General features: G+C 41.9%; 1 pseudogene; it reads left to right on the top strand.

Moving 5' to 3' along the window:
• Positions 1-9,300: 9,300 nt before the first annotated feature.
• LOC102419436 lies at positions 9,301-14,546 on the top strand (annotated as a pseudogene).
• Positions 14,547-19,421: the final 4,875 nt, after the last annotated feature.

The following is a 19,421-nucleotide window of genomic DNA, read 5'->3' as shown; positions in this document are numbered from 1 at the left end:
CCCCCATAGCTCCCCTCCACCCGGTTCCTACCTCACCTCTGCCCTTACCGCCCCCTCACTGTCCTCATTCATAGGTGTATGATTTATGTCCAGTCTCTTCCTGCACCCCCCATACCCCTTTTCCCCTGAGAATAGTCAGTCCACTTTCTTTCTATGCCCCTGATTCTATTATATTCACCAGTTTATTCTGTTCATCAGATTATTTGTTCACTTGATTTTTAGATTCACTTGTTGATAGATGTGTGTTTGTTGTTCATAATTTGTATCTTTACCTTTTTCTTCTTTTTCCTTTTCTTAAAGGATACCTTTCAGCATTTCATATAATACTGGTTTGATGGTGATGAACTCCTTTAGCTTTTTCTTATCTGTGAAGCTCTTTATCAGGCCTTCAATCCTGAATGATAGCTTTGCTGGGTAAAGTAATCTTGGCTGTAGGTTCTTGGTATTCATCACTTTGAATATTTCTTGCCACTCCCTTCTGGCCTGCATAGTTTCTGTTGAGAAATCAGCTGACAGTCGTATGGGTACTCCCTTGTAGGTAACTGACTTTTTTTCTCATGCTGCTTTTAAGATTCTCTCTTTGTCTTTTGCTCTTGGGATTTAAATTATGATGAGTCTTGGTGTGGTCCTCTTTGGATTCCTTTTGTTTGGGGTTCTCTGCACTTCCTGGACTTGTGAGTCTATTTCTTTCATCAGATAGGGGAAGTTTTCTGTCATTATTTCTTCAAATAGGTTTTCAATATCTTGCTCTCTCTCTTCTTCTGGCATCCCCATAATTCAGATGTTGGTATGCTTGAAGTTGTCCCAGAGGCTCCTTACACTATCTTCATATTTTTGGATTCTTTTTTCTTTTTGCTTTTCCAGTTGGGTGTTTTTTGCTTCTTCGTATTTCAAATCTTTGACTTGATTCTTGCGATCCTCTAGTCTGCTGTTGGAACTCTGTATGATATTCTTTATTTCAGTCAGTGTATGCTTAATTTCTAGTTGGTCCTTTTTCATAACCTCAAGGGTGTCACTAGATTTCTTGAGGGTCTCACTAAATTTATCAGCGGTTTATAGAAAATTTTTGAAAAACCTTATAAGTGTGGTTTTGAACTCTATATCCAGTAGTTTGCTTTCCTCCATTTCTGTCATTTGTAACCTGTTTCGTTATCTCTGCATTTTTTATGCTTCCCTGTGTTGAAAGAGTGGCTTTCTGTTTGATGTGTCCTATAGAGTCCAGTGGCTCAGCCTCCCCAATTACCTGAGGTGGACACTCTGGTGCACCCCTTTGTGGTCTTTGTGCACAGTCTTGTAGTTAAGCCTTGATTTTTGTAGGTATCACTGGGAGGAATTGACCTCCAGCCTAATTGGCTGTGAGAATCAGCTGTGTCTGCAGTGGGAGAACTTCTGTGCTGGAGACACCCTTCTGGGGAAAGACTTGCTTCAGTGGGGCTTTTGTGCTCACTGAGTCTGCCCCTTGAGTGTGTCCCTTATGGATCTGAGGAGTTGTAATCTCGATGGTCCCACTCTGACCACTGGGTAAACTGGCTCTTGGATCTCTAAGGAGGTGCTAATTTAGCCTCTGCCTGAGGCTACCAGCAGGAGCTCTGGAGAGATCTGCAGATTCCTCTACTTTGTTTGGGGTTTGGTGGTGCCCCGATGAGTCCCAGCTGTGAAGCAATGCAAGCTTTCGTGGGGCCTTGGGCCTTCTTTTGGATGTTGTGGATCTCTCTGACCCAGCTGCAGTTTGTGAGATAATTTTCAGATTGCAAAGGGCCAGGCCTTTCATAAGCAAAAGCCTCTGCGCACAGCTTGGGTGGGTTGGGGTCTCAGGGGATCAACAGGGCAGAGCAAGCAGCTATGGAAGCTCCTCAGTCCTACCCTAAGAGGCCCCGTATCTCAGTGTCTCAGTAATCACTGCAAGCACCTCTGAGAGAAAGCCTCCCTCAAGTTCTGACCAATGCCAGACAGTCCAGTTTCTCCCCATATGAGTCTGGGTCCTCAGAGACTCACCCGGAACTGGAGTTCAGAGCAATCGGGAGCTTGAAACTCCCTCCTGATTGAAAAAGACAACCGTGTCCTCAGTTGCCAGTCCTTTCCATGTGCGCCTCCGTACCTCTGCACTTTACTTCCGTACCTCCTCTGAGTCTCAGTGTGCTTTTCTCTTTCCTTCTGGTTGTAGAATTTCCACTCAGCCAGCCTTCCTGTGGTTCTGGATTATGTTCGTTTTGTCTTTTAGTTGTATTTTTGAAGTGGTTGTGCAAGGCAGCAATTTCCGGTGTTTACCTATGCCGCCAACTTGGTTTATCTCCCATCTATGTCTATGTCTATGTCTATGTCTATGTCTATGTCTATGTCTATGTCTATGTTTATCTATATCTATATCTATATCTACATCTATCTAATAAAAAGGTAATATGCAAATTGACCATTACTCCAACACACAAGATGGCTGCCTCCATGTGGTCAAAGATGACTGCACCCAAGTTGACACAAGATGGAGGCCACAAGATGGCTGACAGGGAGGGCAGTTCTTGGCAATAAGGCCAGCAGGGCAGGGCAGTTAGGAGGGACCAGGAAGGCAGGGGAGGGCAGTTAGGGGCAATCGGGCATTTAGGGGAGCAGTTTGGCATCGATCTGGCTGGCAGGGGAGTGGTTAGGGGTGATCCAGCTGGCAGGCAGAAGCATTTAGGGGCAATCAGGCAGGCAGACAGGTAAGTGGTTGGGAACCAGCAGTCCTGGATTGTGAGAAGGATGTCCGACTTCCCATTTGAGCCTGATCCTACCAGGATCGAGCCTAAACGGGCAGTCGGACATCCCCGGACAGGGTCCCAGATTGGAATGGGTACAGCCTGGGCTGAGAGATACACACCCCCATGCATAAATTTCAAGCATCGGGCCTCTAGTGTGTAAGGCCCGATCCCTTAAACTGCCAGTCGAATATCCCTCTCACAATCCGGAACTACTGGCTCCTATCTGCTCACCTGCCTGCCTGACTGATTGCCCCTCCTAACCAATTCTGCCTGCCAGCCTGATTGCCCCCTAACTGTTCCCCTGCCTGCCTGATTGCCTCCAACTGCCCTCCCGTGCCAGCTTGATTGTTCACAACTGCCATCCCCTGCTGTGACCCGCTACCTTCGCCAGTGCCGGGTTCTTGTTCCAGCATTTAGAAGGGTTCAGCAATCTGGAGAAGGTCTGTGTGTAACTTAATAAAGGTCTAGAGATGAAACATAATTTTGAAAGTCATTTGGGGGTCAAAGGAGCCTAGCTAAAGAAACTAAGGTCTCCTTGTCTCAGGACCCTATGCTTTTTATTAACACAGATTTTCCTGAGGCGAAGCAGAGATATACACATCACAGGGTCAGGTTTCATTTACAGAGTCCATTGTTAGATTGGAAGAATTTGCCTATGGCTGTTCAGGTGTTTGATGAGTAGGAAGCAATAACATGTAGATTAAGATGCCCTGAGCTGTCTGGCAGAAGGCAATCAATTTAATGCATCTTTTTTAGGTTTGGGGAAATACCCTTGCCACTCCAGATGATTCAGCCCTGCTGTCATACAGGAATTGGCTCCGGCACGCCAGGACCTGCCTGCGCTATGTGAGGTAGTGGAGATGCCAGGACAAGCTTCCTCTATGCTGCGTGGACCCACGGGACCCCCAGGTCCTAGGCACAGAGCAACCACCAGACTCTACATGCACTGTGTGTGCAGCCATTTTGTGGTGGCCATCTTGTGACGATGTTGAGCACAAGGGCAGGAGGACAACCTAGGTTTTAATTAGTATAGATATTTTTTAAGATTCACTCTTCATTTCTAGGATTTGCCATTTAAATGATAATGCAATTTGGTGTGGGCCTTTTTGGGTTCATCATGTTAGGGACACTCTGGACTTCCCGGACTTGTGTGTCTTTTTCCTTCACCAGATTAGGAAAGTTTTCAGACATTATTTTTAAAAATAGGTTATCAATCACTTGCTTTCTCTTTTCTCCTTCTGTAATTCCTATGATGGGAATGTTTTTATGCTTCATATTGTTCCATAATTTCCTAAAATTATTCTCACTTTAAAAAATTATTTTTTCTTTTTGCTGCTTTGATTGGATGTTTTCTGCTACCTTGTCTTCTAAATTGCTGATTTGATTATTTGCTTCACTAAATCTCCTGCTGATTCCTTCTAGTGTATTCTTCATTATAGATATTGTATTCTTCATTTCTGACAGGTTCTGCTTTATGGTTTTTATGGTTTTTATGTCCTTTTTATGCTTGCTATTTCTCTGTTGAAGTTCTCACTAAGTTCCTTGATCATCCTTATAACCGCTGTTTTGAACTTTGTATAAGGTAAATGGCTTGTCTCCATTTCATTTACTTCTTTTTCCGGTGATTTCACCTATTCTTTTGTTTGATGCTTCTTTCCTTGTCTTCCCAGTTGGGCTGCCTCTCTATATTTGTGTCTGTGTATTAGGCAGATCTGTCATGTCTCCAGTGTTGGTATGCTGACCTTACATAGTAGGTGTCCTGTGTGGTTCAGTGGCACAGTCTCCCTGATCACTTGAGCTAGGTGTCCCAGGAATGTTCCATGTGTGGAATATGTGAGATGTACTATTGTAGTTGAGTCTTGATTGTTGTTTGCCCATCCATGGGTGGAATTGACCCTCATGCTGGCTAACTATGAGGATAAACATCAACCACAGTGTACAAGCTGCTATGAAGGGTCTTACCCAATAAAGCAGAATTTCCACTATCAGGGTCTGGTGCCTACCAAGATCTCCCTCTGAGTGTATTGCTTGTGGGCTCATTGGGTCATGCTCTGATATGCTCTAGAGCTCACAACCAGGTCTGTTAGCTTTGGGGCCTATTGGGAGGCACTCTTGTGTAGGCCAATGTTAGGACCTGACTATGACTGATCCTGGTCTACCTGTTTGGAACAACAGGCTGCACTTGGCCTGAGTATGTGTGGAAGGGGCCAAGCTGTGAAGAAATAATGGAATCCACCAGCACCAAGTATGGGAGAAGGTCAACAAAAGGCAGAAAGTTGTTTTAGATAGTAAGGTGTGCCCATCTCTTACATGAGCAAGTTTGTGCACATTCTCCCCTAACTTCCTCTTTCTATATATATAATTTCAGAGAGGAAGGGAGAGGGAGCGAGAGATAGAAACATCAATGATGAGAGATAATCATTGATTGGTATTTCCTGCCTCTGCTAATTTTAGGCTGTAATCCATTTTAAAGACTGTGCCCTACAATACAATGATTCTTTCAGAGATTACTGCTCAGAGGATATTTGTATAAATAAATGACTTATTTCACCATTCATATAATTTACAAATAAACTAGAAGCTTTCACGGATAGAGTTAGGTGAGCAGACAGAACTAGCTATGGGGTAATCTGGTGGTTGAAGAGCACTGGGAAGTGTGGGAAGCACAGCTCAGAATGTTATCCCTCTGAACACCCATCACGAATATCAACTTTGTGGACAAAGCTGAATTGTAAACGTTTCTCTTCTTAGGTAATAAGAAGCTATTTTCTACTCCCTACCCTTAAGGTATTAAGACATAATTCTTCTTTCAAAAGGAGTGTCTGTCTATTTAATAGTGATTCAAGTTTGTATTTGATTGCTTTCTATCAGATGAGCCAGTTTTTAACAACTAGCATGTTCAGCTTGCCCCAGTCAAAGTCTGCTCCAATATGAATTATTCAAATGGCTTTCCCCATTGCCAACATGTCTAGATATGAAGGAGAACAATATATTTAAAATGTAATATTTTGGCTCTGACCCATGTGGCTAAGTGGTTAGAGTGTCAATCCATGCACCAAAGGGTTGTGGGTTTGATTCCTGGTCAAGGGCATATGTCTGGGTTGCAGATTAAATCCCCTGTTCCAGTTAGAGCTCCTGAAGGAGGCATCAGGCATCAGTTGGGGCTTATGCAGCAGGCAACCAATTAATGTGTCTCTCTCACACCTCTCTCTCTCTCTCTCTCTACCTTCTCTCCTCCAATCTTAAAAATATCCTCAGGTGAATATTAACAACAACAAAAAGTATATTAGTTTGTTTCTGTGACACTAAACATTGATAAATAAGGAAAGAATAATCTTTTCCACAGATGTAGGCTGCAAATAAAGATCAAAGAGAAAGCAAGAATCAGAGAGATTTTGATGAATTTCATTATTTAACAAATATTAATTGATAACCACTCTTTGTCCAGTATTGTGCTTGTCCCCAGGTAATAATGGAAATACAAGATGCAGATGGTCCTACCATCATCACAGTTTATAGTTATTGGGATGACATTGGTTAATAATATTATATGAGTTCCAGATGTACAAATGTATAATACATTTGTGTAATCATCTGTGTATTGCATTATATGCTCACCACCCAAAGCCTTGTCTCATTCCATTGTCATATATTTGACCCTTTACTCTCTTCAACTTTTCTTATGCCCCTTTCCCACTGGTAACCACCATACTGTTGTCTGTGTCTGTTTTTTAATTCATTAGTTAGTTGGTTTTTTTGTTAATTCTCACCCAAGGATTTTTTAAATTTATTTTTTAGAGAGAGTAGAAGAGTGAAAGGGAGCAGAATAGAGGGTGAGAGAGGGGAAAAAAAAGAGAGGGAGGGAGAGAGAGATAGAAATATGGGTGTGAGAGAGACACATTGATTGTCTTTTTCAGGGGCCCTGTCTAGGGCTGGGGACAAAACCTCCCACCCAGTTATTTTCTCTTGACAAGGAATCAAACCGGTGACCCTTTGGTGTTTGGGTTGATGTTCTACCCATTTAGCTATGCTGTCCAAGGCTATGAGTTTATTTGTTTTGTTTGATGGCTGATTGATTTCTATTTTATATCCCAAACTAGGGGCCTGGTGCATGAAATTCGTGTGTGTGGGGGGATTTTGTGTCCCTCAGCCCAGCCTGAACCCTCTCCAATCTGGGACCCCTTGAGAAATGTCTGACTGCCCGTTTAGGCCCAAACAGCAGTCAAACATCCCTCTCACAATCCAGGACTGCTAGCTCCAAACCATTTTTCCTGCCTGCCTTCCTGATTGCCCCTAACTGCTTCTGCCTGACAGCCAAATCACCCCTAACCACTCCTCTGCCAATATGGTCACACCGAACTGCCCTCCCCTGCAGGCATGTTTGCCCCAAACTGCCCTCCCCTGCAGGTCTGGGTCCCCCTCAATTGTCCTTCCCTCTGGCCAACTTGTGTCGGTCATCTAGTGTTCATGTGGGGGTAGCCATCTTATGTGTTGGAGTGATGGTCAATTTGCATATTACTCTCTTATTAGGTAGGATATGAGTGAAATCATATGTTCCTTGTCCTTTTTTTTCTTTTTTTTGAATTTTTTTTGAATTTTTAAAAATATATTTTATTGATTTTTTTACAGAGAAGAAGGAAGAGGGATAGAGAGTTAGAAATATCAGTGAGAGAGATCGATCAGCTGCCTACTGCATGGCCCCCATTGGGGATGTGCTCGCAAAGAAGGTACATGCCCTTGACCAAAATCGAACCTGGGACCCTTGAGTCTGCAGGCTGACACTCTATCCACTGAGCCAAACCGGTTTGGCAGTCCTTTTCCTTTTTCATCAGACATTTGTGCTGAGTATGATACTCTCAAGTTGCAGCAACTGGGTAGTTTTGAGTTGGATCACCCATGGACATGTCTGGTAGTTAGCAGGCTCTTAGGCAGGCTAGGGTAACAGGGATAACTGGGCCTTATGTCCCTCACCATCAATCAGGCTGGTCCTGGCCTCTTTATGAAGCTGTTGGAGGGTCCTGAAGACCAGAAAGAGACAGCAAGCCACAGGCATCAGCACTTTTGGAATCTACTTGCATCATGCATCTACTACCCTATTGTCCACAGCAAGGGCCCACCCAGATGCAAGGGGTGGAGAATCAGACTGAGCAGGATGTAGGAGGAGCTTCAGATCCACATCCCAAAGAGGCAAGTGTACAGAGATGAGAATGATTCATGGCCTCATCTACAATCTGTCACACAGATTGCCATATGCTCTCAGCATTGGAGCTCGGCTTTGTTGGCTTTTTGTTTCACCTCCTATGATTTTATTACTCCCCATCTTGATGACCAACTATTGCCTCAGGATAACCACAGGCTGGAGTTTTCTACTGAGATGTTAACTAAATAATAATCTGAACTTGTACGTACAGTTTCCCTGAATTTTAACCATCCTGAAGACAGTGCTCTCAGCTTCTGCAAATTTATTTCACTCTTCTCGGGATTCTGGTTATCAGATGTGGGATACACTGCTTCAGGATGCTTTTGTCAATCCTTGGATTAGCATCAGCTTCACCATAAAGTGTGGGGGAGATAGGGAATAATTACCTATTTCGTGGAAGCCTGAGTGGGCGGTTCTGCAAACTCTCTCTTTTGTTTGATTGATATTTTTAAGAAATCATTCCAATTTACAGAATTGATGAAAGTGGCAAGTTAGGGGACTGCTGAGTCATTGGTGGCAGTGGTAACTTGGATTTATGATGGTCTTTAAAATGGAAAGAAGTAGTCAGATTTGAGGATAGAACCAGAAGAACTTGTAATGGATTGTTTCTGAAAAGTAAGACAAAGAGAGGAATCAAATGAGATTCCTAGATTTTTGGTCTGAGGAACTGGATGAAGGTGATGATATCTCTGAAAAATAAAATGGAGTTTACAATCATGTCTGCTATATTCAGTGTGATGATGTATACATGGACTTAAAGCAGGGACAGGTGGTTGTAATATAGGATTGCTCTGGGAGGAATAAGTCTTTTTTTTTCTGTTAATATATTTTTACTGTTGTTAGTATTACAGATTCCATTTACCCCCTTCTCTCCTCTCTCTGAGCCCCTGTCCACCCACCCCAAAACTTCATGGCCCGATTGCCTGTGTGCAAGTGCTATGCATATAAGTGTATAAATTCTTTGGTTTATCTTATATCATCTTTCCAATCCCTACACCGAGGTATGTCAGTCTGTTCCATGCCTCAATGCTTCAGGTTTTATTTTGTCGGTCAATTCATTTTATCCATTAGACTCCAAAAATAAGTGAGATCATATGATATTGTCTTTCTTAATTTGGCTTATTTCACTTAGCATATTATTTTCCAGGTTCATCCATGCTATCCCAAAGGTAAGAGATCCCTCTTTTTTACAGCTGCATAGTATTCTGCAGTGTAAATATCTCACAGCTTTTTTATTCATTCATCTGCTGATGGGAACTTGGGGGTTTCCAAGTCTTAGCCATTATAAATAATGCTGCTATGAACATAGGGATGCATATATTTTTTTCAGATTTGTGTTTGGGGACTTTAGGATATATTCCCAGAATGGTGTTTCTGAGTAAAAAGTAAGTTCCATTTAAAATTTTTTTAGAAAACTTCATACTGATTTCCATAGTGGCTGCACCAATCTGCATTTTCACCAGCAGTGAACTAGTGTTCCCTTTTCTCCACAACCTCTCCAGCACTTGTTGTTTATTGTTGTTTTTTTAATAATTTTTATTTCTTGAAGTATTACAAAGAGTATTACATATGTCTCCTTTCCCCCCCGCCTTGACATTCCCCCTAGTGTCTTGTGTCCATTGGTTATTCTCATATGCATGCACACAAGTCTTTGGTTGATCTCTTAACCCCACCCCCCAAACCCTCCCCAGGCTTCCCACTGTAGTTTGACAGTCTGTTCAATGTTGCTCTTATGATAGCCATTCTGATAGGTGTGAGGTGATATAACATTCTGGTTTTAATTTGCTTTTATCTGATGATTAATGACTTTGAGCATTTTTGCATATGACTCTTGGCCATTTGTACATCCTCTTTGAGAAAAGTCTATTTAGGTCTCCTGCCCATTTTTTATTTGGATTGTTTGTCTTCCTTTTGTTGATTTGTATGAGTATTTCATATATTTTGGATATTAACCTCTTATCAGATGTATAATTGGCAAATATGTTCTCCTTTACAGTTCCCTTTTCATTTTGATGGTAGTTTCCTTTTTGTGCAGAAACTTTTTATTTTGATGTAGTCCCATTTGTTTATTTTCTCCTTAATTTCCTTTGTCCTAGGAGTTGTTATCTGGAAACATATTGCTACAAGAGATGTCTGGGATTTTACTGCCTATTTTCTCCACAAATATTTTTAAGGTTTAATGCTTTACATATAATTCTTTTATCCACCTTGAATTTATTCTTGTGTATCATGTAAGCTGGTGGTCTAGTTTCATGTTTTTGCATGTGTCTGTCCAGTTTCCCCTGCACCATTTGTTGAAGAGACTGTCTTTACTCCATTTTATGTTCCTGTCTCCTTTGTCAAATATTAATTGACCATAATGATGTGGGTCAATTTCTGGGGTCTCTGTTCTAATGCATTGGTTTATATGCTTACTCTTGTACCAGTACCAGGCTGTTTTGGTTTTTATGACTTTGTAGTATAGTTTGGTATCCGGTATTGTGATCACTCCTACTTTGTTCTTTTGCTCAAGATTGCTGCAGCTATTTTGGGTCATTTATGTTTCCATATAAAATTTTGGAGTGTTTGTTCAAGCTCTGTAAATTATGCCATTGGTATTTTAATAGGGATTGCATTGAATCAGTAGATTGCTTTAGGTATTATAGACATTTCAATGATGTTAATTCTTCAAATCCATGAACATGGTATATGCTCCCATTTGTTTGTATCTTCCTCTATTTCTTTTTTCAATGTCCTACAGTTTTCCAAGTACAGGTCTTGGTATCCTTGGTTAAGTTTATTCCTAGGTATCTTTTTTCATGTTGTTGCAATGGTAAATGGTATTATTTGTTTAGTTTCTCTTCCTGAAAATTTATTATTAGTGTGTAAAAATGGTATCAATTTGTGGATATTGATTTTGTATCCTGTTACCTTGCCAAATTAATTTACTAAGTCTAATAGTTTCCTGGTGAATTCTTTAGGGTTTTATGTACAATATCATGTCATCTGTAAACAATGACAGTTTTACTTCCTCTTTTCCAATTTGGATATCTTTTATCACTGCATGTATGATTGCTGTGGCTGTGACTGCCGGTACTATGTTGAATAAGAGTGGTGGAAGCAGACATCCTTGTCTTGTTCCTGTTCTTAAGGTAAACACTTTTAGTTATTGTCCATTGAGTATTATGTTGGCTGTAGGTTTATCTTATACTAGACTCCCAGTGCACACAATTTGTGTACTCGGCGGGGCAGTGGGGGAAGTTGGGGAGTGTCCCTCAGCCAGGCCTGTGCCCTCTCACAGTCTAAAAGCCCCACAGTTGATTTCACCAAAGTGGTAGGCCCTGTTCACCTGCCGAGGTGCCACCACAGGGGAAGCCTGAGCCATTCTCTTTGGGGCAATAGTGGAGACCACTGATTGACCACCCTGCCAGCTGGTGGCCTGAGCCTCCTTCTTTGGTTTGATCATGAAGCACCCGATTGATCAATCGTGCTGCCAACAGGTGCCCTGGGCCTCCCTTTGCAGGGTGATTATGGGGCGATGTTCGGTCCCCTGACCAATCGCAGCCAGTGGGTGTCATAGGATGGTTGTCCAGATGGTCGTCTGGATGGTCGTTCTGCTGTTTGGCCTTCAGTTTATTTGCATATTACACTTTTACTATTACAGATGACCTTTATTATGTTGAGGTGTGATCCCTCTAATTCCACTTTACTGAGAGTTTTTATCAAAAAAGCATGATGGATTTTGTCGAATGCTTTTTCTGCATCTATTGGTATGATCATATTATTTTTATCTTTCAGTTTGCTTATGTGGTGTATCACTTGCATTGATTTGCCAATATTGTGCCAGCCTTGCATCCCCAAAATAAATCCCACTTGAACATGATCTTTTAAATATATTGCAGGATCCGATTTGCTAATATTTTGTTGAGGATTTTAGCATCTGTGTTCATCAGGGATATTTGCCTAGAATTTTGTTTCTTTTTAGTGTCTTTATCTGGTTTTGGAATTATGATAATGCTGGCTTTATAAAAAGAGCTTTCTCTTGATATTTTTTGGAATTGTTTGAGGGGGATAGATGCTAACTCTCTGAGTGTTCAGTAAAATTCTTTTACAAAACCATTTGGTCTGGGACTTTTATTTGCTGATTATTTATTTCTCTGGTGTCCGTTGTTGTATCACCTTTTTCATTTCTGACTTTATTTATCTGAGTCCTCTCTATTTGTTTCTTGAAGAATCTAGCTAGAGGTTCATCAATCTTGTTTGTCTTTACAAAGAACCAGCTGTTGGATTTATTGAACTTTTGTAGACTTTTGTTTTGTTTTTTGTCTCTATGTCATTTATATCCTGATCTTTATTATTTCCTTCCTCCTAATTCCTATGGACTTGTCTTGCTGTTCTCTTTCTAATTAATTTAGTTTTAGGGGTAGATAGTTTATTAGTGCTTTTTCGCGTTTCTTGAGGTAGGCCTGTAGGGCTATGAACTTCCCTGTCAGGAATTCTTTCACTGTGTTCCACTGGTTTTTGGGTGGTTGTGTGTTCATTTTAATTTGTTTCCAGGAAGTCTTTAATTTTTTGCTTTGTCTCATTGGTAACCCATTCATTGATTAATAATATGCTATTTATCCTCCATGTATTTTAGTGTTTTTGAGGGTGTTTTTTTTTATTATTGCAGTTGGTTTCTAATTTCATCTGAGAAGATGCTTGGTATTACAGCATTGTTCTTGACATTGTGCAGACTTGTTTTGTGCCCTAAGATGTGGTCTATCTTTGAGAATGTTCCATGTATACTTGAGAAGAATGTAAATTCTGTTGCTTTGGGGAGAATTGTTCTATGTATATCTGTTAGATTCCTCTGATCTAGTGTGTCATTTATAGCCTCTGTTTCCTTGTTAATTTTGTGTCTGTAAGACCTATCCAGTGATGTGTGGGGATGGTACAGAGAAGAAGGACGATGGAGGTAGAAACATCAATGATGAGAGAGAATCAATAATTGGCTGCCTCCTGCCCATCCCGCACTGGGGATCAAAACAGCAACCTGGGCCTGGGCCCTGAATGGAATTGAACTGTGACCTCATGGTTTATAGGTCAATGCTCAATCAGCAAACTACACCAGTTAAGCTACTTAGCTTCTTAATGGGAAGAAGAAATATTCCATTTTGAATATTAATAGGGAGAGGGGAGTTTCCACTGTGATGTTCCAAGGTCAGATTTTGTGTTACTTCCCACATTAGCTCATGAAGAACAGCTACCAGCAGTAGCTCAGAGTTCTCACTTGAACTTTTTTCTTCGTCATCTGTGAGCACTTAGCTTCCAAAGGCCAGAGTGAGTAGCCCAAGGGACTCATAAGAAGTACCCGGCATTTCACAAGTACTTATGGAGAGAGGTCAGGCACAAGGGTTCTATAGAACCTACTTGAGTGCAGAGTTTGCTCACAGACAGGACACTACACTAGTAGCCAATAGAGAAGGACACTGTTGGGCAGAGGCATTGCAGTGGGAAAGGTAGGAAGTCAATCTTAATGCTGTGGTTTTGTTTCCTGATGTCCCAGGGCTTGGAAATCAAGAACCCAGAGATTCACAAATGTGACTTCTCTTAGAGCAGGGGTCCTCAAACTTTTAAACAGGGGGCTGGTTCACTGTCCCTCAGACCGTTGGAGGGACGGACTATAGTTTAAAAAAAAACTATGAACAAATTCCTATGCACACTGCACATATCTTATTTTGAAGTAAAAAAACAAAACAAAACGGGAACAAATACAATATTTGTATTTGCATGTGGCCCGAGGGCCGTAGTCTGAGGACCCCTGTCTTAGAGGGAAAGAGTGGATCAGGAAAAAGTGCCATAGGGAACAGCATATTTGAAAAAAAAAACATTTAATTCCACCACTGTAGCAAAATCCATCAGCAAGTCCTGTCAGAAAGTGAGAAGCACATGGAATGGGAGAGAAATTGTCATTGTGAACACACCTGGCATTTCCGACAGCAAAGTACTGAATGCTGTAACAAAAAGTGAGGTTACTAATTGCATCCTCCTGACATCCCAGGGCCTCACACTGTGCTCCTGCTGGGCCAGTACACAAAGGAAGACAAAAGGCCATGGAGAAGAAGCTATCAATGTTGGACCAAAACCTAGGAGATTCATGATTCTCTTATTCATCCAGAAAGATGACTTGGATGGCATGGAGTTCCATGATTACTTAAAGGAAGCTCCACAAGGCATTCAAGATCTGATGGAGCAGTTCAAGTATTGTCACTGTGAATTCAACAATAAGGTGACAGAGGCTGAGCAGGAGGCTCAGAGGACATAGCTGCTGGACCTTGCCCAACACATGGTGATGCAGAACATGGGAGGATGCTACACTAATAAGATTTACCAAAGGGCAAAGGTGAAGATTCAGAAAAATAATCAAGCTATACAAGAAAAATACAGAGCTCAGATGGAGAGCAAAGAAAGTTAAGAGAGGAGTATGAAGAGAAAATCAGAAAGCTGGAGGATAAACAGGAGCTGGAAAAGAGGCAGAAATGGAGAGCGAATTTGAAGAAAGGGAGAATTACTATTCCTTCAGGCATCCAAATTCCAGTGTTGAAGTTGAGAGTCAGGAAGGGAAGCTTGACTTAATCTTGAGATATTGAGAGTAATCTGGATAGAAATCTTCAAGGAAGATTAGGCTAATGAAAATATGTCTATATTTCTTGTGTATTTTCAGGTGCTTCTGCCCCATATTACTAAGTCCCTAAAGTCAGAACTTTGTTTTTGTCTCTGAGGCTTCAGGACAGGAGAGTGTAGTAAAGTTCAGTCTTGGAAATCAGTAGACTTTTGTTTGATGTAAGAGTGAAAGAACACATTCCAATGTGTAAAACTCCAAAGCAGAAAGTATGGATGCTCCCTATCTTCTGAACTCTCAGAGCCAGAGAGAAAGTGAATGCAGGAGATCAAAAGACCATGACCCCAAGCTTTCTCTATTTATCCTTAATAAAGATTTCTACTCTAGATTATTTCTAGATTGGTGCATAATCTCCACCCATGGCTCCTACTCCTTATTTTTATCTTTAGGATCACAATGCTCATTTTACACATTTGGTTAGAGAATTCAATTCTTTAAATTAGATAATCAATAGATGGAGATGCTTATGGAATTCTTTCTATATGTACGTAAGTTTGTTGGATTTAATTTTTATGGAAGGACTGAAATTGTTCCTTATCATCTGCCCACTGGAGAACAAAGATTTGTCTGGAAATGTTTCTTAGAACTCAACTAAGCGAAATGCCAGAAAGAGCAAAAAACAACAGATTCAACAGCTAAAAGATCAATGTTTGGTATATTTAGATGTTTCTGTAGAAAGTTGTTGATCAACCTCAATGTATCCACTTTGCTGAATAACTAGTTCTCTTCTTTTCTTGTGAAACGAACTGTTGCCACCACATGTTCATCACCCCACAACTTCATTACTTACTGCTAGGTGGGTCATCCCCACACTGCTGCCTCAACTCATTTGAATTGTTTGCTCGTTGTTATTATAATAAAATTTTTCTATTCTCTCATATTTGTGTAAAACTGTAATCTCTTATATCTTATAAAATATCATCAATACTTATAAGAGTACAGTGATGAATTTCACTTTTTGATAAAAATTCAAGATTACCTTGGAACTTGCCTTGGTCCACACCCTAATATGCATTTCCTCCATTCTCCATTTGAACCACATTTTTAATCTTTCTGTCCACCAGAGACCTCCTTGGATTCATTCATTATGTGCTGATAGAAATTATGTTTAATCAATCTTTCTGAGATCTTTGGGTGGGGGGGGAGGGAGGATCTCTCTAATATATGGATAACAGTAGTTGAAGTTTATTCCTTTTCTAGGCACTCTTACCCTAACAATTCATAGGCTTTCCCAAAGCACATTTCCACGTTCTACCTGTATGTACTTGTGGTCACATGCCACTGTCCTTGCTCTGCTGTCTTGAAAGTGGATTTTCCATGTCACACCTCATTTTGTCCCCAATATACCTATCCCTTGCTTCCTTGTACACAAATGAGTTTAGATTGTACATTTAACAAAAGTTAACAGAGGTTCAAGAATATGAGATACACAATTCTCTACTTCACCTGGAAAGATGACTTGGACGGCATGGAGTTCCATGATTACTTAAAGGAAGCACCAGTGATTGATTCTTTCAGAAAAAGTTAGTCACAGTGATACATGTTTGATTTCACTCTGCAAAATATGGGGTGCACTACATCTATTAAAATTCATTGGAGTTTTACATAAAATTCTGAGGTTGGAAGTTAACATCCTCTTGTATCAGGAGCTTCTAGAGGCATATATTGAACCAAAGAGACATACATACTTAGCATGAAAAAATTACATACAAGCTTAATATGAAAAAAAAGTCTTTAAGAGCTCTGTGGTTCATTCTGTGTAAATGCATTCACTTATTCTTACCCTTGCATTCAGGTTAATGCTGTAGATGAGGCAAAGTAAAAGGTTCTGCTCTTGATAAGCTGTGAGAAGATGTGAAAAACCCTGAGAGCAGTGTTGCCCATTTGTCTCCCTGAGCAGAAGGCAGACAGAAGGTCTTGATAAATACCATGCATTGCGGTTAATATGATGGAAGAATGAGGCATATTCCCTCCTCTGAAGAGTGTTGGGAGTTTATACTATTCATACATTAACTAACAGTCAGTGATTGTTTGAACTTGGTGGAAGACTTCATACAAGACATTGAGAATCTAGAGTTCTTTCTGAGACTGGCTTTCTTTACTTAGCATGATGATTTTGAGAATCATTCAAGTTGCTTGTTAATAGATGTTCTCTTTTACTGATGAATATTATTCCACCTTATGGATGTACCACAGTTCCTTTATCAGTTCTTCTTTACTTATTTGTATGCCCGTAATTGATTTATATTGTCAAATTTCATTGGCTAAAACCTCCACTATAACATTGAACAGAAGTGGAAGGGCATGCTTGCTTTGTTCCATGATATGCCTTTAGTGTTTCCCTGTTAAGTGAGTGAGATACTGGAAAACAGGAGTACATAATATGTATTTGTGTGTGTGTGTGTTTGTGTGTGTAGTAATATTAAGCAAATATTCCCCAATCACTATTTTCTTGAGAATTTTATCTTTCACAGCAATTAATTGTGTCAAACACTTAAAATTCATCTGTGTGGTACTGTGCAGCCAAACTGTGGAGAAGTTCTCTACGATGCAGAATCTGTGCACTGAGGAAACCACATACACCAAATGAGTCCATAGGTAAAATATCCAATGAGGAGGACAGTAGAGAAGTTTATGTCCTCATGTGATAACCAGTATTTTGGGAGTTGACAAAATGAAGTGGAGAGAGAAATGATGGCCAGATAGCTAGCAATGTCATAGACTCTTCCTAGGGCCAGAAAAGCAATTAAAGCCAAGAATATCCACACTGAATTAACAAATTAATCACAGTTGAGGAGACAATATCAATATAATAAAAGCCTAAGCAACTATTATGATGGAACACCTGGAATGACTGGTCGCTATGATGTGCACTGACCACCGGGGTTCAGACGCTCAATGCAGGAGCTGCACTCTGGTGGTCAGTGTGCTCCCACAGGGGGGAGCACCACTCAGCCAGAAACCAGGCTCACAGCTGGTGAGTACAGCTACTCTGGGTGAAAGGAGAGCATGAACTGAGTGACCCGGGGGAACCAGCCCCCACTGCACATTGATAAGGGGCCAAAAGTAGCAATGCAGGACATATCTCACTCCAGCTACAAGAAATCAGGACTGTGAAATCCTGAGCAACCCCAACCTTCTCTCCCCAGCCCTTGGGACAGTCCTGCAGGGGATACCTGAAACAATGCAGCACATACCTCACTCCAGGCTATAGGAAAACACTGAGTAGGCAACATGAAGCAAGCTGGTGTGCCCAGCCAGGGGCCACAGGACCACTCTGCAAGTGCACTGTCAGAGGGACCTATGGTGCCACCCTGCCATGGGTTCCAGGGCTGCAGAGAAAATTGCATGCCAGAGGGCTCTGGGTATTCAAAGGGCATTACACATTAGAGAAACTGTGCACACATTTCCACTACCATGAGCATCTGAAGAGACACTGAGGGACCAGATCAAAGGGACAAGTGGATACAATTCAGAGCAGAAACAATAAAGATGTGAGACTCAAGGCTGACCCAGACTTTGGGCTAACAATTTCTGAATCATTGCCCTGAGAAAGTCTACAACCTCTTAAACCCCAAGCAGGGTGCACAGGGACAGAAAGAGATAGCAAAAATGGGGAGACAATAAAACAACCCCCCATGGAAAGAAAAAGAGAAATTGCCAGGAAATGAACTAAATGAAATGAAGGCATGCAATATGTTAGGAAAAGAATTCAGAATAAGGGTCATCTACACTAATAAAAGACAAACATGCAAATTGACCATACCTTCACTACACCTTAAGCTATGCCCACCAGACAATCAGAGCAACTATATGCAAATTAACCTAACCAAGATGGCGACCATGGCCACAGAGCTGGAGCGAGCAGGAGGCTTGTTTGCTCCACTGATGGAGGAAGCCAAGGTTCCCCGCCTGCCGCGGCCTGGCTCTGAGCTCCACTGAAAGCAACAAAGTTTCAATTATAGAAGCTAAACAAACCCCAGATACCTGCTTTTAGCCAGCTGTAGCCACGGAGCTGGAGTGAGCAGGAGGCTTGCTTGCTCCACTGATGGAGGAAGCCAATCTTCCCGGCCTGCTGCTGCCTCCTCTCCAGGCAACGAAGTTTCAATTATAGAAGGTAAATAAACCCCAGATACCTGCTTCCAGTCGCCATGGTCACAGAGCTGGAGTGAAAAAAAAAAAGGAAAGACTGGGAGCTTTGGTCGCCGGGGGTTTGGTCAGTCTGAAAACAGCCCTCAGCTGCTCACCCAGGCTGGCCAGACACCCCAGTGAGGACCCCCACTCTGAAGGGGCTGTGGCCAGCCTGAAAACAGCCTGAAAACAGACCCTAACCCAGGCTGGTTAGGCACCCCAGCGGGACTCCCACCCTGATCCGGGACACACTTCAGGGCAAACCAGGTGTCCCCCATCCATGCACCAGGCCTCTATTCTATATAATAAAATGGCAATATGCAAACTGACCCTAACAGCAGAATGACTGGGAATGACTGGTCACTATGACACACACTGACCACCAGGGGGCAGACGCTCAATCCAGGGGCTGCCCCTTGTGGTCAGTGCGCTCCCAAAGGGAGAGCACTGCTCAGCCACAAGCCAGGCTTTCGGCTGCCAGTACAGTGGTGGTGGTGGGAGCCTCTCCTGGCTTCTTAGCAACACTAAGGATGTCCGACTGCAACTTAGGCCTGCTTCCTGCTGGCAAGTGGTCATCCCCCGAGGGCTGCTGGCTGCTAGAGGGATGTCTGACTGCCAGCTTAGGCCCAATTCCCCAGGGAGAGGCCTAAACCAGCAGGTGGTCATACTCCAAGGAGTCCCAGCCTTGGAGAGGGCACAGGCCAGGCTGAGG

This window comes from Myotis lucifugus, unplaced genomic scaffold (assembly GCF_000147115.1).
Source record: "Myotis lucifugus unplaced genomic scaffold, Myoluc2.0 scaffold_336, whole genome shotgun sequence".
NCBI lineage: Eukaryota > Metazoa > Chordata > Mammalia > Chiroptera > Vespertilionidae > Myotis > Myotis lucifugus.
Note: the sequence above shows the minus strand (reverse complement) of the source record. Positions and strands in the feature narration are given on the sequence as shown.